Source organism: Triturus cristatus, chromosome 8, assembly GCF_964204655.1.
Source record: "Triturus cristatus chromosome 8, aTriCri1.1, whole genome shotgun sequence".
Classification (NCBI taxonomy): Eukaryota; Metazoa; Chordata; class Amphibia; order Caudata; family Salamandridae; genus Triturus; species Triturus cristatus.
This window is the reverse complement of record NC_140591.1, coordinates 873994160-874021247: the sequence shown is the minus strand read 5'-3', so window position 1 is coordinate 874021247 and position 27088 is coordinate 873994160. Positions and strand designations below refer to the sequence as shown.

Here is a 27088-nt window from a genome sequence, read left to right as displayed (position 1 = left end):
CATCGAAAGACTCACCCGCCTACCTTGCATGAGGCCAGGAAGTGCTGGTGCTATCTGCTGCTTGAAGGGGGTGGAGCAAATTGCCCTGAAAAGTGCCTCTTCATTCCGCAGGACACCTCTGCTGCTCTCTGTGGGGCAATTGACCCTTCTGGATCTCCACAATACCGAAGGACTCCCCATCCTACCTCGCATCGCGCCAGGAGGCGCTGATGCTTTCTTCTGTTTGAAGAGGGCAGGGCCAAGTGTCCTGAAAAGTGCCTCTGCATTCCCGCAGCGCGGGACGCCCCCAGGTAAAGCCCAGGCCAAGGGCAGGCCTATCCACACTCGTCAGAGCCCAGAGGAGGCTGGGCTGAGCCACCCCTTTTGGCTTTTTGCCCCATTTTCTGCAAGTGGTGAGCGTTCTATAATTGCCTAAGGTATATGTTATTGTTTGAGCATAGAAAATTTCAAAACGTAAGCTCCCCAGAGAGAAAGAGGCTTTCACTAAGTCAGCAAGGGTTACTACTATTGACTCTTTTCTAGTACATGCTGTGGGTTATCGACAAGGAAATTTTACTGGCAGAGCAATGCCTATCCTCGGAAATGGGGGGTCTAAGTGAGCCCTTGCCAAGTACACAGGAGTTAATCAGTGAGCAACAGGGAGGTGCCAACTGTTCCGCTAAGCCCTACGATTTTAGTTGCAATCCTCAACTAGAAGCCCATTGCCTCCCCCAGCATACCTGTCTCTGTGCCAACCAGGGAGGATGGACCACCAACAAAGAAACTAAAGGGAGCCAAGCAAATGGGACAAAAGAGGGTCTGAGGTCAACCAGCACCGACACCAAGAACTTGGGAACACTCAATGTGGTTGTTCCATTGCCTTCGTCTAATTTGGCCAAATCCTTTGAGTTTGGAAGCAACAAGCCTGTTTGAAATTTAAATCTGAACCACATCTTGGGCAAATTCCAAGCCATATTGACTGCTAGCCTTTCACCGATGTTGGATACACTCATCAAGCTAGAAGCTACAGTCTCTCAGTTGCTGACCTCTCGTACCAGCCAGAAAGAGCAAGGAAGCCCCAACAAAGGCCCCTTAGACAGTGATGCACCTCACAATGCACCGCATGCTGCCTTAGAAATAGCCCATGGTTTAACACAGGCTACTTAACCTCTCCCCATGCCCTCTGGCACCCACACTAATATTGCTTCAGTTCCCTTATTACTCAATAACAAGTGGGGGTCTGTTAATGCGCGAGAGGGGAAGTTTTATTAGGGTTCCCTGAGGGGCCATAGATCCACACCAGACGATCTTGTCAAATCTGTATAGAGGAAGCCATTCCGCCCCAATCAGGACCTCCTTAACCTCCCCCCCCCCGACTGTTGCCCATATGTGGCCATTCTGACTAACATTCCACACTTAATTACTGACGAAGAGGAAACTACTGCATAGCTGAAGAACAAAGTCTGCCAATGGCTGTCCCGTAACACTGATTTCAGGGTTAATGAATTCAGAGACATTCTATTTGTTAGAAAGGTTGGTTGGTTGGGAATGAATAAGTGGAAACTGTGTGGTGGTGAACTGCAAAAATCCAAAACTGGCAGAATGTTTAATTAATTGTGGTTTCAACTTTTGTTGGGTGGGTGCTGAGACATGTACAGATATTGTCCCACTGTGGCCCTTCAACAACCATCTTACCCTTTCCCATCCAAATGTTTCATCTGGTGGAAGTGTTGTCCAAGGTAGGGCAGTGGCTCTGAACAACCCCCCCTTTCCAGTTAGAAATAGGTTTCAGCCGCTCTCTGCTCTTGAAAGCCTTTGATTGACGCTATGGGTATGAAAATCCCTCTGTAGCCCCTTACCAAGTAGAGCCTCTCCAAGGAATATGTGGGGAAACAGTGAGGTGACGGGCAGAGAGAGTATTTATATGTCAACAAATACACCTCTTCTCGAGAGAAAATCTTTCTTTTCTGATTCCCCCTGTACTGGCACTGCTACTGATCTACATCCTATGTGTACCCACCTACACACCCAATCACACACCTCTGACCTTCCCGGAGCTGAGCTGCTGCCATCCAGTATCCCCGCTAAGCCCAATATTGCACCAACAGTCGAACAATCCTTTACACTATTGCTGTCTTGGAAAATTGAAGGCCTTAAGGGGAAAATTATGAACCCAGAGTGGGGACATTCATTGATGCTTATGATATAATCATCATGCAGGAAACATGGGCAGTGGAAAAATGTTTCAGATCAGGGTACTCCAACTATAGCATTGAAGCCACCCCCTCAAAATCTGGTTGCCTTTCTGGTGGCTTCATTGTAAGGGTCAAAAATGCCTTGGATCTAATTGTAAAAACATTGGACACCCATAGTAATGATATCTTGGGTCTTGCCCTGAGAGGCTGCAAAGAATGTAAGGTAGACCTGTATAATGTTTATTACCGCTCATCTCCTCGTAACAAAGAATCCCCCACACTACAAAAACTTGCATGTCTTCTGGCCCTGAGAGCTGTTAGTTGCCCGCTGGTAATCACGAGTGACTTTAACTCTACCTTTGAGCCGCTGGATGGCTTTTCAATCATCTTTAGTCCGGAAGATGAGGCCTGAGGTATCACCCCACACTCGAGATTGAATCCCTAGCCACCTGGGCAGTGGCAGCAATGTAACTCCTTACCTTAATGTTTAACCATGGTATTTTTGCATGTAATGAGATGTTCCTGTCAGAGTCAAAGTGTGCCCACACATTCTGCGGGGTCCCAGCCACAGCAGAATTGATTATGTTTTTCGGGATCTAGAGTTATAGCATCTAGCAGTCGAATTTGAAATTCTTCCACGAAAGGACAGTGACCATAGTGCCCTGCAGCTTAAATTGGGAGGTTTTCTCCCATGGAATTTCAATTCATTGGGACAAAAGTCAGAAACTAAAGCTAGTCTGAATAACAATAGGAAATCAATAAAATGGCCCAAACTATCCCTTGATGTGGCCACTCTAGCGGGCATTTATAATGCAATCAATGAGATTCTCAAACCGCTCATTGGCTATCTAGGGAAAGGCTCCCTATCACTAGACTACCATCCCATCTTGTTCAGTGCCCTAAAGTCCTACTGTTCTAAGACCCAAAAGGGCAAAATCATTTCTCACTCGGGAAGCCCCCATCTTGATAAAAATTGGAGTGTTGCCAGGCAAGGAGCTTGCTTATTGAGCTGTCGAAAAGGGAGACCAAAAAGGAACCTGAGATGCCCATATAAATAAAAAACGGTTGATTTTCAGCACTAAACAAAGCTGGGTGGACTCTAACTGGCAAGCTCTAGTTGAGGCATCCACCAAAAACGATTCACAGAAGCTTTGGTACATCTTCTCCCATGGATGCCCCCATTCCTCTGGCCCCACAGAATTATCTATCCAAACACAACAGTGGGTCGATACTTTCTCTAATGTATATGGTCTCCCTAGTAGAGGTTGGATGTACTTTAACTTCTGGAACAAGAATGTGTTCCTGTGTCCTCCTGGCTTTGTTTTTCTCTCCAAGAAACCCTTTGAGTAATAGCAGACATGCCCTCTGGAAAAGCTCAGGGTCTAGACAGTATCTCAGGGGACCTGTTTTATTCTGAACCACAGGTGTGTGGGCCTTACATCAATTAACTCTCTATTGACACACTAGCAGGTGGACAGGTCCCGTAATCCTGGATAAATGCTGAGATCATCCTGATCTATAAAAAGGGAGACAGAGCATCCCCAAACATTTACCGGCCTATAAGCCTTATAGACAATTCACAAACAATTTTATGCCATCAGATTCTGGATAGATTACAGGACTAGATGGATGAGGCAGATATTCTGACACCTTTACAGGTGGGCTTCTGCTCCAGGGTTAGCACAGTCGACCAACTTTTGTGGTTCAACCTTATAACTGCCAAATTCCTCAGGCTCTCTAGGGACCACCTTTATTTGGCCTTTGTGGACCTCAGGGCAGCCTTTGATTTGGTTCCATGGTTGCACCTCTGGTCCAATCTGGCGACTATGGCCATTGAGCCATCCCTGCTTGATATCCTAATCAGACTCCATAGCAACACCATTGTGCAGGTCAGGTGAGGTCCGGGTGGTGACCTGACTGACCCTACTCCAGTGCAGCACGGAGTAAGGCAGGGGTGTGTACGCGTGTCCATCCTCTTTTCTTTCTACATCAACAAAGTGGTTTCCTTTTTATGTGAGTGTACACACAATTCCCCCAAATTAACTGGTTGTTCCACTCCAGCGCTCCTATTCGCAGATGATACTCTCCTGCTCTCACGCACTCCATCTGGGCTCCAAAACCATTTGAATAAATTACATGAGTTTTGTGTCATCTGTGGGCTGGAGGTGAACACCACCAAAATGAAGATCATGGTACTAAACCCGCATAAAACCCACAAAGGGAACTTCCAGCTGAATGGGGAGTCTCTCCAGGTAGTAGGAAAATTTGACTACCTGGGAATTAGTATTGATAAGAGCAGGATATGGAATTCTCAGACAGAAAAGAGCGGGGTGGTCCTTTTACACTCCGCCTCTGCCATCATCAAGAGGTTCAGGGCAACTACCCTCAAGTCTGCATCTCCAGCCATAGAGGTATAAAGGGCAATGGTTCAGACTGCCGCTCTATATGGTGCTGAAGTCTGGGGTATTTCTAATATTAATGGCTTGATCATCAAGGAAAATACTTTCCTGAGATCCACATTCAGTCTACATCAGAGCACACCCTCCCACTCTTTTAAGACACAGGATTAAAAAGGGTGGGCGACTCAGCATTGTTAAAACCGCTCCTCTAATGGGTAAGGCTGTGGTTGATTCCCGAGCTCCATCACTACAGGCTAACTATGGTGGAAATTATTCACCATAGAAATGCTCACCTTCTACCCTGGCTCAAGCATATTAAATTCTATCTTACCGACCTAGGCTTGATCGACCTTTGGAGTAACCCTTCATCAATGGGGGCAGGCACAACGGGTAGAGTTAAAGCAGCTTTTTGTGATAAGAAAATAAATGAGCATCAGCAAAAAGCAAGCTCTGGGGGTTGGTAGAAGCTTTCTTAGCCTGCAAAGCTTTCCCTGCCTAGGAAGCAAACATTGATCATATCCAACCTCCCATGACACGCACACTTTACATAAAATTCAGATTGGAAAAACTCCAAGTCAACAATTTTACAAATAGATGGAAGTTCAGATAAACTTGCCCCCCAGTCTGTGATTTTTGCAAACATGCCACAGAGGATGTTGAACATGTTCTTTTTTTCTGTCCCAAATATGCCAGGCCCAGGCGGAGATGGATTAAACCGCTGTGTATTCTCTGGGGTGTGAGATCTTATGGGGTGGCTAATCGTATTTTGAGAGTGGACACTAGCCAGTTTGTGGTATCTGTAACTAGCCGATTCCTCTACACAGCGTGGTTTTATAGGAAAAAGCAGAGTGCTGCATTTGCACCTTTTGATTATATATGTTTAACTTTTTTATATGCCAACCCTTGAGACGTTCTAGGCTCGACGTGGTTCAAAAACTGTATTGTTGCACTTTTTAAAATCAAAATGTGATTGCTTCTATATTTATTCTTTTAGAAAACCTTTTTATTAGACTCAGGTTTCACTCACCTAAATTGATGATGGACTGTGCATGGGGGCAGTTTCCTTTTACTTGTTTTAATAGAGCTCCTATCAGCAAAAGCTGTCTCATGGATTTTTAATCATTTTATTGAACCAACATTATATTCAACAATGTAATCAAATTGTTTTGTGTATAGTGTTCTAACTTGCTTTTATGGTCTTAAGAGCTAAAATAAAGTTGAAATTGATCTATTTATTAGTGCAATATGTTTGATTGGCGTGAGACTACAAGATGTAAGAATAATCCCCAAGATGTCCTTTGACCCCGAATCTAAGACTTTCACTTTATGATTATAAATATTTTTTATCGAAATTAATAAGCCCCCTGACTCTCTACCTCTCTCTCTCTTACAGGGACAACATTACTAAAAAAAACGGAAAATAGTCTGGCCTATACATTGGCTCAGTTGCCCATGTTTCTTGCAAAAGAATGATGTCACGGCTATCAATAAATTCGCCCCACTCCAGGTCAAGTATCTTAGTCTGTAACCGGGCCACATTCCAGTGGATAAAAATAGTTTAAATTCCATTGTCATGGACACAGACTAATGGGAGTGGGGAAGAAATAGAGACGGGTAAGCCACTCTCCTCATCAGAGGTACGGGTTTTAGCATGGTTTCCTTCACTGTTTAACCCATATGACTGTGATAGTTAGTCTATATCGGAGGTAGCCATGAAGCTTAAGCTACCCTCTCTCTGTCTGCATATTTCGTGTTTAGAGAGAATGGGTCAATTTCCACTCTCCAGAAAATTATTCTGAGGTGGATCCTTTTTTATACATATATTTGAGCTGTTGTGTGGTATAAATCTATCAGGCCTTCATTGATTCTGTTATCGTTGAATCTTATGCCAATATGATCCATGGTGGTATGCAAATTGTCGCATCATCTGCCCGCTAGAATATATTCCTTAATTATTGACCTGCAACCTCACACTTGGTGCAACCAGTGGGTGATTTTATTAATTAGGGAGTCTTTATTTTCAGTAGACTCTGACTTCAATTTTGGGGTATTTATCAGGAAGATTTCACTGCTCATTGGTGCAGTAGTACTCCTCTCTCTCTGGGCATTTGCCCGCCTAAGTGCCACCTATTCCTCTGGTGGAAAGAGTTAGGTGCCTGACCGATAGAGTTGAAAGTTTTCTCTACTGGAGGTCTTTTGGTCATAAGGTAACTTGGGGATGTGTTGGTAAAATGCCCCTGCCCCCTCTGCCATCCACTGCCCAATTGGTGTGAGTTTACATTATGTCTTAGGTTACTGGTCCTTGGGGCGTAGTCACTATTTGCTGCTCCTAAGTTAGGTGGGTAGTTCATGGTACAGGCCTCACGGGGATCAGGTTCAGCCCCATTCGTATTCTTTTTTTTTTTTTTTTTTTTTTTTGTGAAAATTTTATTAAACAATAAATCAATTACAAGCATGGGCCTACAACCACCAGGGCCGGCCGCTAGATTCAGAAAGGATCACACAGTTGTTAGGCAGTAGTCGACTCCCGGGGCCCAGCCCCGTACATGGCTCCGGATAGTCCTAAGGAAGCAGGATACTTAGGTTTAACATAAATAACAACTAAAAACAAAAGGCGAGGCATAAGGGCAAAAAGTGTGGGTCAGGCTACGTCCGGGGGACTCTACATCAGACCTTCAAATAGCTATCAAGAGGGAGGAGTACTGATATGTCAGGGGGGGGTCACGGGAGAGGAACGTATATATTCGGTTGTTCCAGAAGTCGCAAGGAACCATCAAGGGTCAGGGGGACAAAGCAATATCGGTGTCCACTAGGGGGGGAGTACAGATACCCCCACGATACGCGTTCCATTGCCCCCAGATTCTACCCCATGCCCCCGGTTTACCACGAGCCACATACACAGTCTTCTCCCTGAACATGCACCAGTCCATGTTCTCCTTCCATACGGACACGGTGGGAGGCCGCTGGGAACCCCAAAGCTGCGCTATATCTCTCTTGGCGATCATGTTCCCCAGGGCCGCCCACCGAGTCTGAGCCGCGTTATAATCATTGGGCTCCCACACATTCAGGACACAGCGACGCACCTCCGGCAGCAGCGCAACCCCGGTGACGTGTCCCATGACCACATGAACCCGGCGCCAGTATTCCGCCACCACGCGGCACTCCCAAAGGATATGGAGAAAGGTGGCACTGAGCCCACATCCCCGCTTACAGAGCCCGTCTTCAGAAAATCCCATCGAGACCAAACGGGGACCCGTCACATACACCCGATGGAGAATCTTAAGCTGGACCAGGCGGAGACGGGCTGGAATGGCCACTTCCTTGGGGGACGACAGTGCGGACTGCCAGTCCTCGTCGTCCAGTTCCACCCCATCCCCCGTCCACGCCTCCCGAAGGCGCACCAAGAGGTCAGCCCGATTATTGATAAGTTTTTTATAAATTAAAGAGATAGTACTGTCGGGGACATGACCATCGAGTATGCGGTCCTCGAGGGGCGATGAAGCCGGGATCTTGGTCCCCTCCCCAAAAACAGAGAGCAGGGCATGCCGAACCTGGGCGTAGCGGAAGAACTCCCTTTCCGTAAGTTCGTATTCGCTCTGGAGCGCCGCGAATGTTTTAACCGCACCCTTAATCCATAAGTCTCCCACTCTACTAATACCAATCGTGTCCCAACGTTCAAACCCCTTCGTTGTCCAGAGGCTTCCCAGTCGGTCGGAGGCGAACAGAGGAGTAGCACATGTTAATCGCTCACTCCAGCCCATGGCTACATTGGCCGCCTTCCAGATCCGTACCGCAATCTTAGTAGGGCCCGTAAGGGTCCGTCCAGCCGAGCTGGAGTAAAGTGCCCTGTTATAGTTTCCGCCGGGAAGCAGGAATTTATCCATCTCATACGCCGGATTCAAGCCAGGCGCATACGTGGCATGGTTAATGGCCGATAGCTGTGAGGCCCAATAATACCTGCGAATGTCGGGAAGCGCGATGCCCCCGTCGTACCAGGGGAGAGTAAGCTTTGCCAGAGCGATACGCGCCCGTCCGTCCCACACTAGTCTCCTCTGCAGGCTCTCCACCTCCCGAAAGTAGGACACAGGAATGACATCGAAGGAGTTCTGAAGTGCATAGAGGAACCTGGGAAGGGACATCATTTTAAACAATGCTGCCCGACCCAGCGGGGACAAGGGCAGCTTACACCACCGAGCCGTGTCCTCCCTCAAACGCCGGAGTGGAAGCAGGAGATTCTGCTCATAGCAAGCCACCGGGTCCAACGAGACGTATATCCCCAGGTATTTAAAGCCGGACAGAGATAATTGGATCGGAAGCCGAGGCGGCAAGAGAGGAGGGTCACCGGAGATAGGATAGACACAGGATTTAGACCAGTTGATCGTTAGACCCGAATTTCTCCCAAAGGAAGTCAGAACATCAAAGAGAACATTAAGCGACTGCCGCGGCGAGGTGAGATACAGGAGAATGTCGTCCGCGTACAACGAGACCCGATCCTCGAAGCCCGGCGCCCACCGGATCCCTCTGATCGAGGGCTCCCAGCGGAGCCAGGCAGCGAGCGGCTCCAGGGCAAGAGCAAAGAGCAGAGGGGACAACGGGCACCCCTGCCTCGTACCCCTACCGAGAGCGAAGGGCCGAGAGACCCGCCCATTAACCACCACCTGAGCCATGGGTCCCGTGTAAAGAAGCTTCACCCAGCCAAGAAATCCTTCCCCAAAGCCGAATTTGGTCAAGACAGCCCAGAGGAATGGCCACTCGATGGTGTCAAAGGCCATCGTGGCGTCTAAAGAAACCAGCACGGCTGGTTCTGAGAGGTACTCCGCCCTGGCGAGGGCGCCGTGAAGACACCGCAAGTTAAGAGCGGTGTTACGATGAGGGATGAAGCCGCATTGATCAGGATGAATCAGATCGCAGATGACGCTCAACAAACGATTGGCAAGGACTTTAGCCAGGATTTTAGGCTCTGCGTTTAGCAGTGAAATAGGCCTGTAGGAGGCACAGCGGTCACGTGGCTTACCGTCCTTGGGGATCACGACTATCGTAGCCAGACGCTGGTCGTCAGGAAGGGAACCCGCCTCAGGGGACTCCTGAAACATACGACGGAGGAAGGGCGCGAGTTTATCCGGGCGCAACTTGTATAGTTCAATCGGCAGACCGTTGGGACCCATCGCCTTGCCCGAACGAAGGGACCGAATCGCAGTTGCTATTTCATCTACAGACAAGGGGGCGTCCAGCTGCTCACGGTCTTCGACGGACAGGCAGGGCAAAGCAATATCCCTCAGCAGAAGGCAAGAGTCTTCTTCATCCCTATCAGTCACCGGGGAGTACACGGCCCGGAGGTGGTCAGCGAAACATTCCACAATCTCACCAGGCTCAGTCACACACACTCCATCCGAGACACGCAGCTCCGGGACCACACGATTCACTCTCTCCTTCTTATCCAGCCACACAATCAACTTTCCCGCCTTGTCCCCGGCATCATACAATCGTCCCTGCTGCTCCCTGTACATCGTTTTGGCAGCGTCAGTGACAAGAGACCTGTATTCAAACTGTTTCAGGCTGAGGGCATGGAGCCCGTCCGGAGTGACACCCGTCTCCAAGGCCGGCTCCAGCCCCGAGATGTCAGTCTCCAACTTCACCACTGCCTCACTCTTGAGCTTCTTAGCCACCACTATCTGGGAGAGGGCGTGTCCGCGGATTACGGTTTTAAAGGCTTCCCACAGGGACATTGCGGACGACACCGACCCCTCGTTTTCAAGGAAGTATTGGTCCATAGCCTTAACCAGGCTGTCGCGAGTCGTGGGGTCTCGCAGGTACCACGGGTTAATGGGAGCAATCCGCCCTGCAGACCGCGACCCGGTGTCAAAGAGCAGCCACAGCGGGGAATGATCGGAGATACCCCGCGCCAGGTGTCTAACCTCTCGAATCCGACCAGTCTGCGCCGCGGGCATAAGGAAGTAGTCTAACCTAGAAAGACTCCCATGCGCCCCAGAGTGAAAGGTGTACTGAAATTGGGTCGGATGCATTAATCTCCAACTATCTACCAGGCCGAAGGTCTCCAACAGTCCACCAAGCCATGCCTGGGCAGCGGGGAGGGCCCTGGGTGGTTGACGATCCAGGTCACCCGAGACCACCGAATTAAAGTCCCCGCCCATAAGCAAAAGACTATCCGGAAGTTCTAGCAGCATTCGACCCAAGTCCGCGAAGGTGGAGTTCTGGAGGCCCGGGGGGACGTAAACTGAGACCAGAGAAAGGGGCTGCCCCTCCCACCTCCCAGTCAGACACACATAGCGCCCTCTGTCATCCGAGACTACCCTTGTGATATCCAACGGAAGTGAGGATCGCAGGAGAATGCCCACCCCCCTGGAGCCGGTTGTGAAACCAGAATGGGCCACGAGGCGGTATCCCCCCCTGTTCATTGCATGACAAACATTACCAACCAGATGCGTCTCCTGGATAAACACCACATCAGGAGTCAGACGACGCAAATACTGCAGTACTACACCCCGTTTGATACGGTCCCCCAACCCATTGACGTTCCATGACATCAGCCTCAACCCGTCCCCCCCATCCCCTCCAATAGATCAAAGGCCCCCCAGTCAATAGCACAGTTCCCGAATCTGGACAAAAATCAATACCTCGCCATGCAAACAGAAAACACACAGCAAAACAACCCCTCCTTCCCCCCAACCCCCCCCCAAATCCAACTCCCCCCACCCTGCACCCCTGCGGGCCAAAAAACCCCCCCAACTTGCAGTGTGCGCGTGTCGCCCTACTAACCCCATTCTACGAAAAGACCCCGGAGGAGGAAAGGGACCCGTCCCGCCCGCCCCCCACACAGGTCCTAGTGAGACAAAATGAACAAAAGAAATAAAACCCAGCTGAACAGTGCAAAATGGCAAAATCAAGGACCAAAAGTCACTCCAAAGGGGACCCGCCACCTTCGGCGCCTGCAGAGGGCCCGGGACGGCCACCTTTGTCCGGCAGCGAGTCCAGCCAGTCACTCACGGCCACAGGAGAGTCAAAAAAGGCAGTCCGATCCTCATGTTCCACTCGGAGTTTTGCAGGGTACAGCATAGAGTACTTTAGGCCCAGTTCACGGAGACGACGCTTCACTCCCTGGAATCCCATCCGCTGTTTCTGGACAAGTTGGGTAAAGTCCGGATAAAAGTTAATGGATGAGTTCTCATGACGAACCGGGCCGTGGACCCGTGAGGCCTGCAGAATAGCATCTCGATCTCTATAGTGGAACAGTTTGGCCACGATAGGCCTCGGGGGGGCCCCCGGCCGCGGCCGACCGCCCGGAACTCGATGGGCCCGCTCCACGGCAAAGAACTTACTTAGGCCTGCAGGGGCCAACTGTTGGAGGATGAGTTCTTCGACCAGGAGGTCAACCGGGCGGCTGTCGGAGGACTCCGGTACGCCTATGACACGGATGTTGTTGCGTCGGGCCCGTCCCTCGAAGTCCTCCAGCCGCCGGGCCATCTGATCGTTGACCACCTTGATGTCACCAAGCGCGGCCTGCAGGTCCGACACATCCGCACCAAGGGTGGAGGTCCGCGCATCGAGAGCCTGAACCCTCTCGTTAGTTTTGGAGAGATCTGCCCGAATTAAGGTGACATCGATTGCCACCGTGTCGATTTTACGGGCCAGGGCCTCGTATTGCGTGGCGATGGTTTCCCTGATGCCATCAATGGCGCCCATGATGTCCTGCAGGGAAAGCTCCGGAGAGACGGTCGTGCCACCACCGGCGGCGTCCGGGGGGGGGGCCGGTCGCCCCAGGGGACCCTCTGCCCAGAGTGTAGCGGTCCATGTTGTTGACCTGGACCGGTCCCCCGCGGAGGGAGGCCTTAGTCTTACGCCCCTCGGGGCCCCCCTTGCCCCCCATGTGGTCACGGACACCGAAGGGGACCGCCGATCAAGGGTCGTAGGGGCACCGGCACCGCAGACCAGCGCCTCACCAGAGACCACAATATAGCGGTGCGGGGGGACCCAAGGCGATGGGCACACTAGTGGCAGGTGGAGACAAAGCCTCGCGCAGAGGCCAAGGAAACACCCCGCCACAGCAAGTGCGTTCGCCGGCCAGCCCCCTGAAGTCCGAAAGTGAAACCGAAAGTGGTAGAGCGGCCACTGGCACCGCACTGCAGCCGCTGTTGTTCAATTACGACACGGCTCCACGGTTCACCTTCGCCCCGGGCACCTCCGTCGGGTGGGTCCCAAAAGTTCGAACAACGACAACTCAGGATTCCCAGGTCCGATTCGAGTTCTGAAAAGAGATACGTGCTCAGCCGGTCGTCATCTGCCAGATTCCATAAACCACATCAGGATATTCTCAGGATAAATTCCGAGGAGCAGCAAGGGTCCGGGGAGCCCTGTGCTCACGCTACCATCTTGGATGCGCGCTAGGCTCCTCCCCTCCCCATTCGTATTCTTAGGTAGTCTGTTCTGCTCCTCCAAGTTGAGCTTTGTGAGTAGTCATGGACGTCAATACTGTGACCCCTAGGCCACCCGTTGCCACCCCTGCCACCTTGATTGTCACCCCATGGCCAGCATAGTCATCACTCACTTTTCAATCTTATTTCCAGCCTCCTGGGGGCAGCCAGTCAGTGCTTACATGGACTCAACAGTTATTTTTCTATTTATTTTTTAAATGAACACCACGTGACCACCCCCTAGTGGTGTGTTTGCACACCACCTGGCCACCCTAGTGGTGTGTTTGCTCACAGGGCCATCAATCTGTAGGAGCTCTTTGAAGTGCTACCAGTGATGGCCCTTGTATGACATCACACCTATCATATCACTTTGTCCTGCCCCTGCACTCTCCACCCACATTCCCTCACCTCATCACACACCACAGCCTCTCCTCCTTACGAGTCATCAGAAGGCCTCTTGGTGGTGTTCTCTCTTAGAGGCTGTGCAATGCATGTGCATTGTTCAGACGACCCCTGCCCAGGCCAGCAGGCAAGCCAAGCCCTGACCCAGGTAGAATCCGAAACAACCAACAGCCAGTGGTAGTAAATGATGGACCTAGCTGCCTGGCATAATTATTTGTTTTGCCTTGCCTGACGCCTCACTTTCATCCTTCTCCTCCTGCTGTGGTTTCCCTCACTTTGGCCAAGCGAAGTGCCAGTGCCTGAAGCTCAGCTGTGGACTGTTTTTTTTATCCAATCATGAGCCAGTTTTAAAAGGTTTCACGGTGAGCTGACCTGTATTGTCTGGCATCGCCAGTGACTATGCGAGGCATAAGCACGCTCTCTCAAACCTTGCAGCAGGAACAGACAAAATCTTGTAATCTCACCACCTGTTAAGTGGAGCTGGCAGGGTCCTTACATGCCCCCGCTGGGCTGTCCCATTCACATATGGGGCTGGCTTGGACTACCCATGGACACAATAATGTGTGCTGATTGAGGCCGGAGATGGGAAGGGAATGAGTAGGACCAGCGTCGCTGAAGCCCAGCTGTGAAGAGCCTATAGATTGATTTACACATGCATGATTCATTGACTCTGTAATGTGTGTGATGTAAAGTACTCCCTAAATTCTACACTACTGGTATTAGTTGTGGTATAAACAATGAAATGCATGTAAGAGTGTGGCCAACAAAGATTGTCACACTGGGTGCCTCCATTGCTAAAACCGGCAAAGCCTCAAACACCAAGCATGTTACATAACATTTACAAGTCAATCATGCATATACTATCCAGGAGACAAAAGGAAATAACATCTCTTCTGAATAATTATTTTTAAACGTATGTTAACTTGCTGCGCTTCCCTTGAATGCACGCATGTATTTAGAGTCGGCGCCAGTGAGAGATGCGGTAGCCAGAAGCCACAAAAACACTTTTGACATACAGCCACAAAAACACTTTTGACATACATCAACATCTCTTTTGGCTTAAAACTCTCACCACATCCATCTGCGGCCCATATCATTTAGTTAGAATTGGTTTAGCTAAAACATATATATCTTTTGCTTTCAAAACATTTAGTATAAAAAACACCGAAAGTCTGTGCAAGATACTCCTCCCATTGGCGTGTTTCAGGAGAAACATTTGACCTTCCACCAGGTTTCAAAGGAGCATTCGATTAAATAATAAAAAGAAGTGGGGAACAGCCATTTTCACCCCATTCCTCACTGTTTGAGGCCCGCAGCATCGTTCATTTGATCCCTACCTTACCCCGCCAGCACATGATAGACATGGGTTGGGATCCTGAGCAGCCTCGCTGGAGTCCAGGTGTGGAGAGCAATTTCACAATTTTACCTCCTTGCCGGATCCAGCTATGTTGCCCGTGTCCCAGCTGCGTCAGGCTCTCTGCACATTTACTGCAGCAGTGCTGTCCCTGCAAGCCCACAGACCTTGGGCGTACCGGAGGAGGAGGCAAACAGGGAGAACTAGGAGAAAACTTAACGAGTGAAGGGGCAGAGAAAGGGTAGAGGAGATCCTGGAGAAGAAGAGATAGACCAGATAAGGTGTACGATAGGATTGAGGAAAAGACAGAGCTAGGGCCATGAAAGGAGTAAGAAGCACAGAAAAACACAGATTAGAAAGAAAGTGCAGAAAGGAAAGAGTACAATTGTGGTAAGGGAGGGGGCAGGAGAAAGAAGTACCTTAAGTGAGTGGAAGAGAGATCAAGAAAATAGAGACAGTGAAAAGGTGAACAAAAAGAATGAGAAGTAGTGAGATCAAGGGGGGTGAAAAGGTGAGAAGTAGAAAACGTTGTGTGTACACATGCATAAAAGAGGGAGAGGGAGAACTAAGAGAAAGAGGAGCAATGCCATGTGCCTCAATAGCTGTGCTTGCTGGGGGTGAACAACTGGTCTGCTTCCATTGTTGGTGAAGCAAGCTCTGCTGTTGGGAATAGACGTGAAACTCTGACCTGTTTATCTGTAGTGTGTGTTTGTAGAGGACAGTCGAGTGCTTTCATACATCACTTCACTTAGCATTTTTGTAAGCACAGTAGAAGAGTCACTTTTACCCATTTGAAAAGTACTCAATATTCCAATCTCAGAATGATGCTTTAGTTTTGCCTTTATGAGAGCACTTCACCTACTGGTCACAGCAGATGTCATCTGCAGTCACAACTCATTGAGCACTCTTGCAGGAGCCCATCACTAGTTAGAGAGCCAACGTATGCTTGGAGCCTTTGTGGGGCTGTTGATACGGCCTCTACACTCACAGCTGCTTATGCCCTACAGTTCAGCAGTGAACCAAGCTAAGCATGCCCTTCCCCAAACTTTAGAGCGCATTAGGTTGTTTATAAAACATATAATACATTCAATGAGTACTGTCACTTCTAAGGAGGTAGCACTGGCTGCCACTTTAAAGGGACTTTTAATAGGACTGCAACACCACTTCTAAATACATTGGTAATACTTTAATAGGACAATACCTAAATTTTTAATAAGGCTCTTAATAATGTTGGGTTATGCTTGTGGTTCTCATCGCATCCCCAGCAGTAAGGGACATTCAAGCTTCGCTTCCCACCTTAGTATGGCTGGGCCACATTCCTCACTCTCCAGCCTGCCAGAGCAAGAAAACAGCCAGAGACGTTTTAAGTAATGAGTTATGTGGACAATTGCAAAGGCCCCTACCTTCCAATATCCCTTTGATAAAATGATCACTAACTCTTTTTTTTCTCACCTATGACTCTCTGAAAAATATCTCATTCCCTCTCTCTGGCTAACTCTGACTGTGCCTCTCTTTCTCTCTTAAGGGCATAAGCAATGCATGGCGAGGACGCAAGTATGTTACATTGGGGGAATTTCAGTGGTTTTGTTAGTTTTAAGTGGTATGTTTTACGTGACATTGTCACCTAACTCTAAAATGCTTTTAACCTTTGTTTTTTCCAGTGAATTTCAAAGCTTTTTTAATGTAAAGATAGAAATTGTTATAATTCCTAGCTATAATGTCACCTTAAACGTTGTTATTTCTAGTGATTCTAGGGTTTTTGTAACGTAAAGTAAGATGTCGATCGTAATGTACGATAGGAAGCTGGACGCAAGGTCTAGCCTGGCATTATCCATTGTGCTGCCCCTAAACACCCCTGCTCCTTGCCCTCCATTGTCCAAGTCCATACCCCTTCCACCATGTCCAGTCCCGTGTGGCCCTACCTCTGCCACTGCCCTTCCTGCCTGTCCTGCACAGTTAGCTTGCTGCCCCTACCCTTTGCCTCCCTACCCTCTGTTGTCCGAATCCATGCATCTGCCCCCTCCCTCCAGCCCTGCATGGTCCGATGTTTCCTCACTTTCCATTTTCTGATGTTTCCTCACTGTTATGTGCAGTGTACCATGCAAAGCCCTAACCCTTTTTTCTGTATGTTTGACATTTTAGCAGTGGAATTGCTGAGTTCAGCTGCAAATAAAAAGGACCACAGAAAAATGTCTTTCCCTACTACAAAACCCAAAGATCCAAAACATAGATCAATATTGGATTTGCCCACTAAAATAGGGAGTACCGAAGACCCTCCTACAGGTTCTAAAGAAGGCAAGAGAACAAGAGTTGTCTGATGCTGCTCTGTCTAGCAGTAAAGGCATATGCTCACATTCCTATGACATACTTAAAACATCATCTGCTGCCATTGCAGCTGTTTCCCCCTGTGCTGATGATAGTTCTGCCATTATTGAAATTACTTATATTTCTTCACATGCTGACAGTACTGGTTGTTCATTTCAAACTGAGGTTGAAGATTAATCTTCTTATGTTGGCAGCTTAGACGACAGTACTTCCCAGGCTGGCCTTGCTGACTGTTTATCATCCTGTGATGATAAAACAGCCATCTTTTTTTTGAGGAGTGACATAATAGAAGCACCTTGAATCAAAGAAACTAGTCAGACATAAACTTCAAAATCCCTCCCGGCAAGTAAATACTTGGCAGACGACTTGTCACTGAATCATTATAGTGACCCAGTGCAACCAAAACTCCAAACATTATCATTAACTGCATGCCGTAGTTTCAATGGAGATTGCAAAACCTATCCTTGGGTAGATTATTCAGTCCTTAAAGAAGCATTTTAGTGCTGGTTGTCTGGGAGGAGGAGGACGTGGATCTGGCAATGTTGCATTCGTTGATATTGGCTTCAGTAAGTGGGAAAAGCATACTCGTTCCTTGGCCAAACATTCACAGTTAGAGAATCATAAAACGTCAGTTATTGCTTGGACCAACTTCAAAAGAATACACCAGCCTACAAACTGTCAGCAGTCAGTTTCTTCCATGATAGTAAGAGGTGGGGAGCAGTTCATTGAGGAGAATAGACAACATCTGGAGCAGCTGCTTAAGGTAGTACATTTAATGAGTCGTCATGGGCTTGCATTTCATGCCACAGATGAAATTGAGCATTCTCACAATAGGGGATATTTTATTGAATTGTTAGCAATGATTTCTGATAAAGATGAGAGGTTAAAAGAAAAAATGTCCAGGAGTTACGGGCACTATACCTCTACTGATGACCAAAATTACATGATATCTGTGGTGGCAGCGCTTTTCAGTGAGCGTATTGTCAAAAAAGGACAAAATATTTTGCAATGATAATTGATGAAACCAAAGACGTCTCACATAAAGAGCAGCTGAGTTTTATTATCCGCATTGTTGATGCTAATGAAAATATTCAGGAGAATGCACTAGGGTGTTACCATATGAAGAAGTTAGATATCTCCAGCCGTGCTGCACCCATTATTGAAGCAGTACAGAAAGCTGGACTTGACTAGAAGAAATATGTTGCACAGTGCTAAAATGGAGCATCCATTATGAGTGCCCGTTTTAATGGTGTCCCAGCAAAAATAAGTGAGATTGCATCACAAGCAATTTATATACACTGTCATGCCCATCACCTAAACCTTGGGTGAGTGCAAACAGTAACTAACATACAACCAGTAAAACATTTCTTTTCAACATTGCAAACAGTTTATGTTTTTCTTTCACAAAGTTCACCAAGGCATGAGCTCTTTGTGAAAACTCAGAAAGAGAGTAATCTGTATGTAATGGAGCTAGAAAGACTCTCAGGTAAGAGGTGGTTTTACTGGTACTCCTGTGTTAGAAAAGTATAGATGCGATTTGAGTCTATAATCATTGTTCTCCGTGTAATAGAATCAAAACAATGTGACAAGGAGGCTAGTTCAGAAGCCAAAGGACTTCTTAAGAACATTGAAAACTTTGGTTTCTTGCATACAATACAGTGTATGGAACTCATTCTCCTAAAGATTCACAGTCTATCCAAAGTACTACGGAGCAAAGACCTTGACTTGCAGAGAGCATGTGATATATAATTAAGTCAACAAGAAGTGATTTAGTGAAACTCCGTCAAGACAGTCAGTGGACTGCATTAAGTCAGGCTAAGGACTTAGCAGAGAAGTGTGGAATTGAGTTTCAAGAAAAATTCAATCCAAGAGCTCTACCTTTGAGACACTATGAATTGAGTAACAAACTGATAGATTTTCTTCTCGCTACCTCTGTAAAAATCCAGCCATTTTGATGTCTCAGAAAGTCAAATTCCACTGTCTGAGCACTTAAAGCAGGAAGTTTAATTCTCTACTTTGGATGGATTTGTAAATTATTTTGATGTTCAATTTACAGACAACATGGGCCTCATGTCTGCTGTAGGAATGTTCAATCCGAAAGCTGCATATATTTGGGATTTTCCTCAGCACTAGTGATTGTTGACAAATATCCAGAGGCTGCAGTAGACCAAAGTCTTCTACAATCCAACCTGAAAGCTGCAAAAACATATCTTTCAGACAAGAATGTACCAGGTATTCACTCTGTCAGGCAGTATCTCATGTATCCACCAGGAGTGTTTCCTCACATTTTGGATCTTTTACATCTAGTTCTGACATTACCTATTACTATTGCTACAAATGAGAGACCTCCCCTGTATGAAAAGGGTAAACAATTATTTGAGCAATAAATGTGGAGAGAAGAGACTCCGTGATTTAATGATAATGGCTAGAGAACCTAATGAGTTTAAGCAGCTAAATTTTAATGAAGTCGTCAACAGATTTGCTGACATGCGCCACCGGAGGTATCATCTTAAAAAAGGACCTGGTCCTTTCCCTCATTCAGAGAAGCAGAGAAGCAGCCTCACACGTTGCCAGGCAAACAACAGTTACGTCTCAATTAGACTCTATTCTCCTTGAGGCCTAATGCCACCTAAATAAATCTGCCAGTGATCACAGAAGCCAATAGCCTATGCAGGAGCATGAAGACTGCAGCTACCACATAGCCATCCAGTATCAGCCTTCTCCTGATGCCAGGCAAAAAAGAGTTACTCCTCAATCAGTCTCTACTCCCCTTGAGCCCTATGCCACCTGAAGATATCTGCCAGTGATCACAGAAGTCAGTAACCTATGCAGGAGCAAGAAAAGAGCCTCCATCACACTTTTAAGCACTATAGGCAAAGCGACAACTTGCTGTCCATTTCCTTTCTTTCTGTCACTGTGGATATGCAGCCTCTTCACATCAGCTTGTCATGTGTAGAGATATGGGACCAGTATTATAAAGCACTGTTAGCCACCTTAATTTTCTGTAGCCAAGCACTTGCTGCCCATCTATTTGTTCTCTCATTAAGACTGGCAATTATCAGTACAGCAACTATACTTTGTACCAGCCTGTATCTTATTGAGAGATCTGTATACCGTATCTGTAGCACTGTCAGCCTATTCTGGATTTCATATTAGTTGAGCATCAACTTACCCTTAACCCCTTCGATGCGTGTGACGGAGCGGTTCCGTCATGCGCGTCGGTCGCGCTGTGCGGATGACGGAACCGCTCCGTCACGGCCCCGCCCGCGCACGATCCGTTCAGCACAGCGTGGTAATCCGCGCCGCGCTGAAGGGGTTAAGTCAGTCTCTGCATGGGAGAATGCCCCAATCATCACTAGAACCAGCTGCTGCTCATACCAGCAGATACAATTCTAGATGGGGACATGTGAAGTTTTGGACTCTTTCTACCCGCCCAGTTAGTGCCTTCTTCTTTCCAAGAAAGCTGAGAGCAGCATCTCTTCTTATCAGTAATGCAGTATCAACAGCCAGTATCTTCGTCCATCTGAGTAAAATCTGCCCACATTTTCATAACACTCTTTAAATTGCTAATGCAGATACAATGACCAACACAAGTGTGGTGTACAAGTGATGAGCATGTTTTCTGTAGAAGAATCATAGTAAACCTGGAAGGGTTCAATGGCTCCACAGGTTTAGAAGCAGTATTAGACCAGCCAAAAACCACATGGGCAGTGACCCCTCTCCAATCCCAGCTACATTGCTGGTGTTGGGGAGAGCATGCACATCATCTGCACTGAGGCCAATCCTGAAGATGCTCTCATGTGAGGGCAGCTTCAGGATTGGCCGCAGGGCAGCCTGGGAGCCTGTGCCTGCCTCCAGCTGCGGAGAGGAGTGGAAGAGCATGACGCCATGCTGGAGGGCTGCAGGTAAGCTTTCTTTTTTCTTTTTTTGAATTCCTGTCCCCCCCGCCTCTTTTGTACATTTTATTTATCTCCTTTGTCCCCCGTTACCACCCAGCCCTGCCTCTTTTCCCCAATACAAGCCGCTCCTGACTGCTCTGTGATTTTAAATTAGTACATATCTTCCTGGATGGTGAGCATGGCTGGACTGGCCAGCCAGGCAAGCGGGCAATGTCCGGGAGGCTGGTGCCCCAGGAGGCCGGTTTGGACTCTCGGAGACCTAATCAGCCTCCAGGAGTGGTGATGCACGTTCCGTGATCCCGGCGGCAATTTGAAAGAGTTGCTCTGGTTCTAACGGGCATTAGCAGGTCTGCACATGGGGACTGCATTTAGCATAAATATGTATGCACCACCTTAGACAGTGATCATTAATTGTGAGCTGTCAGAAGTGTGATTTGTAATAAAGGAGTAGGAGACTTTGCAGGGGGGAGTGAGCAAAAGGCATAGGCTTATAATATGGAGGGAATAACCCATCCAGGAGCAATACCATTAACATGTACCTTTATTCATGGCAACGCTGTTTGCCTATTTTATGTGGCTCCACTATCTAAAGTGCTATATTTTACTTGAAATTTAACTGAGTTAGTGCATGACCTTCAGACAGAAAATTTCAGAAATATTGAGCAGTGGTTGCCTTTCTCGGTTTCTGAGCTGTGCACAATGAAGCTCATGCTCTGTCGCAGAAAATGTCTGAGTTAAATTATTTGCAATTATTTGATGGTTCAATTGCATAAAAACAGATGTTCAGTTGTTCTCTGCGCAAGTGCATACATTTTCATGGTATGGACCCATTTATAAAGTCTGAGGTTCTTTCCTTGATGTTTCTAATAATGCAAAACTATGACATATGGAGCATTTTCAAGCAAAAATGTGATTTTTTTTTTACTTTTAGAAGGTTGGCTTTTTTAGGTCTTGCCAACAGACCACTTCCGCAATCTTCTGGCAAACAGACGTGCTGGATCTGATACAGACTTAGAATGGGATTTATGTTTTCCCCTTGCTGACGATTCAATTGCTTTCTTGTATATCACAGTTCCCTTCTAATTTTCCACCACGTCGTACACTGTTTAATAAGCTGTATTTTAAATATCATCATTGTGAGAGATATCAGATTGTTTCACACGCATGAATATATTCAATTGAAGATTACATATCGAACTGCTTAAAAGTGCGCAAGTGCTAATACTATAGATATTTGTGACTTTACTAATAGCATTGAGTCAGGACAAGTCCTCTCGAGCCAAAATGGCACTGGTGGAGCTGCACAGTGATAATTGTTGAGCACATTTCTACTGCTGACTTGTTTTCTACCAATAATTGCCCTTGTTTCTTTCCCACTCCATCTGTTCCAAGACAGCTGTGGGCTTTGTGTGAGAGGTTCAAGTTTGCCCGCCAATATAGTAGGTAGGCCAGCTCCCAACCCAAATCCCTCCAAACTATACAGGAGCTAAACAATGACCAAGTAGATCAGATGTATGTTGCAGTGCCTGGAATCCTTGCAGTGATGCTGAAACCATTTTCAGAGTGGGGGTGCTGCCATCAATGTTATGCCAGTGAAGTCATAGAGGTTGTGAAAAATCAAAGTAGTACACAAAGTATAGAAAATAAGCCGCAGTCATTCTTCTGAAGAATGTTGGGCAAACAGTGTGCTTCCTGTGATGCATTTTGGAGCACATTACCTCTTGAAATGGGCGCTACATTTGCATCAGTCATACAGCTTTCCTGTCACATCTATGTAGTGCACAAACAATAATACACTAAAATCAAGTTTCCAAATGCAGGACCTCAATCAACCCTACTTCCAGCGCCCCTGAATCTTTGATTAGGAAAGTGGGACTGGAGAAAATAATGTTTCTTTGGTTTTGGTCATGGGCCTGAATCCTCAAGAGTCCCCAAACTGTAACCTACTAAATAGTCTCAAGCTTTCTCGATATGTGACACTCCCATGCATGCCATGTTTGCATCTCAATGTCTTCTTTGTGTATCACACACAGGTTCCCACCAATCCTATGGAGATGAGACACAACTTTAGGGAATGTTCTGTTGCATTAACATCTCATGTCAATGCCTACACGGCACTAGGTCCATTTTCTTCCTGGCAACCATTCAGCTTTACAGTTTATAAGCAAGCCACAACCGTGGAAATCTGCCGCGCAAAAGTAAAAATTGAATGTTATGCGCTAGTTGCCAACTGGATGGAAACGGGATGGAAGAAAACAAGATGAAATATGGCTGGGGCTATGGAGGACACATTCGACTTTCTAACTAAACCTCCTCCGTTTTTCTACTGCGTAATGTCTGTGTCAGGATCCCTTTACTGTCTTGGACAGGTCAAAAATGGTTAACAAACAAATACTCCAAAATGTACCCTCTCTAGCTCTCTGCTTTCAGGTTCAGCTGCTCCTTCTGCTGCCACTCAGGAGGTTGAGGAGGCTAAGCCACTAACTAAAGGGTTTCAAGAATCCCAAACAACATGGGCCATCGTTGCAACGGTAAATAATCCTTTCTATCAAATAATGGTTTGTAATTCAAAAGGTTATGCTGGTTTAGCAAAAACTAATTTAATAATAATGCCACCATAACACAAATTGTAAATGTTATATAGGAAGTAAGTATTGATTTGGAGGATATTGTCTGTGCCAAGAAAAAAGATCTGACGATCCTGTGAGGAGGTGATTTTAACAAGCGTCAGGGTGCGGCACTCTCAAATAAACAGTGTGGTATGTCATATTTAGAGTATGATGAGCAGTCCCATTTTACGCATAGCATATATGGTAACAAGGTTTACAAACTGCTGCTTAAATTTGATCGGACATTCGCTAATAAGATTTCAACCCCTTATGCCACCAGGAAAATAACTTTTAATGGGAGCTCAAGTTATAGTATTATTGACCGCATCCAACTGAGAAAACGATTTGCTGGTCTTGTGTTTAATTTTTCTACCCGCTCAGTCTCGCTCAGTGATCACTTCCCTCTGAGTGTACAGTTATCTCCTGATCCATTTAAAAAAAAAAAAAAGGGGCACGACATGACCTCGCTCCAGACAGAAAGAATAGAACTAGCACAACGTAATGGCTACACATTACGTTGGACTCAGGTAATTCTAGAATAACTCCAGAAACAACTAATAGGTGACAATAAAGAGGTCTTTGACTTGTGTTTAAAGGGCACTACTCCACGCAACGAAGGTATTGCGGCTTTCCTGACTATATCTCAGGGCGTAAGGTAAAGCCTTTTTATTAATAACGGTAGAACTAAAAAAAAAGGGAAATGCAGTGGTTTGATGCACCATGTATAAAAGCTCATAAATGCTGAGGGAGGCATTGCATAGAACACCTAGAAGTACCAATGAGGTACAGCTCTGTAGAGCACTTTATAAACAAGCACTGAGGAAAAGGAAAATGTACTTAAGAGATGCTGCCTGGGTAACATTACAGCAGGCAAGCAACAGTAATGATGAAAGAACTTTCTGGGAGACCATTAATTCATGCCAGTGGAGCATAGATTAGGCCCCTAAAATCGAACTTGCAATCCTAGAAAAAGAATGGATTAAGCACTTTTCAAACATCTATACTCTACCCTCCCTGACAAACTGATAGGCCCAAGGACATCTTAACAACGACACATTAAATTTCCGGCAAACTGCGTCCATCCCCCCGTTCTCGTTGGACGGAGTCATCAATGCGATGCAATCAAGTAAAAGCAGCAAAGCGCCAGGTCCCAATGCTATCCCTGTAGATTTGTACAAAAGTAACATTGCCCTCTGGAGACCGTTATTGACTATAGTTTTGAGGACCATATTCACTGTAGGCTTTCTGACAACATGGAAAGATTAAATAATTGTGCCCATTTCTGAAAAGGGAGACTGCCTAAATCCTGCATGTTATAGACCACTCTCCCTGATCGACTCTCTAGCCAAAATAGCAGGACGCATAATATTAGAGAGGCTGAAGAATTGGGCAGAATCACACCAGACACTATCAGATCTTCAATACGGTTTCCGAAGTGGGATAGGTACAATAGAACAAAGTCTGAATCTAAACATATTTATTGGAAAGTACGTTAGGATGAGAAAGGGAATGCTTTTTTTAGCATTTGTGGACCTCTCATCAACTTTCGATTGGGTAATACATGGAAGCTCTGGTCAAAATTGAAAGATATGGGGGTAGATATCCCAATTATTAGCTTCTTGAGAGACATATACACAGGGTGCAGAGCCAAGGTTAGGATTGGTGCCAAAGGGGAATGCACAGAAACCTTCGGCGTGAAGAGAGGTGTGAGGCAGGGATACGTCCTAGCTCCCTTCCTGTTTTCACTATGTATCAACAGTGTGGGGGATGCGTTGGTGGCAGTTGTAAAAGATCTCCCACAGATAGGTACACGCCCTGTCCCAGCCCTCCTTTATGCAGATGATGCAGACCTAATGGCCCGCACCCCACTGGTCTTACAGTCATTGCTGACCGGCTTTGTAGATTATATGAAGGACTTGGGCCTCCACATGAATCAATCAAAAACCTACCTCATGAAGTGTGGGAAGAAAACCGCGAAATGTAGGGATATATCAATAACTGGAAAAAAGATTGGGTTCACAGACTCCTTTTCGTATCTATGGGTCCTATTCGACAAAGCCAGCTCATGGAACAACGCAATTGAAAACAGACGGAATCTATTCAGCAAGGCATGTTGGGCTCTCAGACGTTTTGCGACACGGCAGGGCTCAAATCCCCCTGAGACGATGCTGAAGATTTATAAAGCAAAGTGTCTTAGCATAGCATGATATAGGGCAGGTATATGGGGATATAAGAAATGTGAAGGTGTGCAAGTTATAGAAAATGATTTCTTTAAATATCTCCTAACGATCCCCTAAAGTACGTCAGTATATGTATCCCATAACGAACTTGGCGCTTCCTTTGTCGAAGATATGATTAAGATAGAACCAATACTGTTGTTGCACAAAATCTGGACCTCTGATCATACAGAACTCAACAAAGCAATAATTGGCGACTGTTTAAAATCAACATTTTATTCACGCAGTCCATGGCTGGTGTATGTTGAACGATTTTTCAGTGACATGGCTCATCTCGAGTACTTTGAGAAACCCGAAACACTGGGTACTATCAATAGAAAATCATTAAAAAGGAAGCTATGGCGCACCTGGAAACAATTAAATTGGCTACTGAACATTCTAAACTCAGTTTTTAAAAAAAATCAATTGATTTGAACTATTTTCTTTATACAGCCATATCTTAAATCTGTTTTAAATGTTCGTCACAAGTTTGTTCTTACACGTTTAAGATTAGATATATTTCACAGATTGACCACTTTTCCCACTATGAACGATTGGTCCTCAAATCTTACAAACTGCCCCTGTAATGATAATCTTCCCCAGAACACAATGCATGTGGTAGTCTTTTGTAAATGTTATACTGTATTTAGAAATAGGTATATTCTCCCGCTTATTAAAGACGCCTTTTACTCAGTGCCGACCAGCATATCTATATATTCAATCACTGCCAACACTAGAGAAGTGCTGCAGAATGGCGTCTTTTCTATGGGCAGTTTTTCACGATAGGAAAAAAATTACGAGCTGTTACCATTTAGGTCATGATAAATTGGAGTACAATCAATTACGTCATTTTTAAAATCTATAGTAATATGCAGAAAAACAATTTTTATTTCCATTTTGCACTTTATCCATTTTAACTGAAATTAAATTACTGTGGCCATATCTAACTGTATTCCCTTTTCATTGTGTAAAATATTCTGCAAATTTTAGCTCATGTAACCTCTTTTAACATATATGATAACAAAATCTTTTTTCTTTTAATTGTATGCTTGTATGCTTTTATGATAAAAATCGAATAAAGCTTAGTAATGACTGATTGACTTCACAGACGCCGCTAGTGCCCGTAAACACGACGCTGCCAAAAAATCGGTGCCTGGAAGCTGCGAATCCAGTCTCACTGCATCGTGGGCAGGCAGTGGCGGAGCCTGTCCAGAATGTGAAGAGGGCAGGCGCCGCGCGGTGACCCAACAACCCTGGCCACAGTCTGGGGGCCTCCGCAAC

At 46.4% G+C, this 27088-nt stretch overlaps 1 protein-coding gene and 1 pseudogene across 1 annotated transcript in view; one reads left to right on the top strand and one right to left on the bottom strand.

The window, feature by feature from the left end:
• The window catches only part of ABI3BP (ABI family member 3 binding protein), a 1978933-nt gene that overhangs the window by 967071 nt on the left and 984774 nt on the right, over positions 1-27088 (bottom strand). The window lies entirely within an intron of this gene.
• On the top strand, positions 17979-19038 carry LOC146805202 (zinc finger MYM-type protein 1-like; annotated as a pseudogene).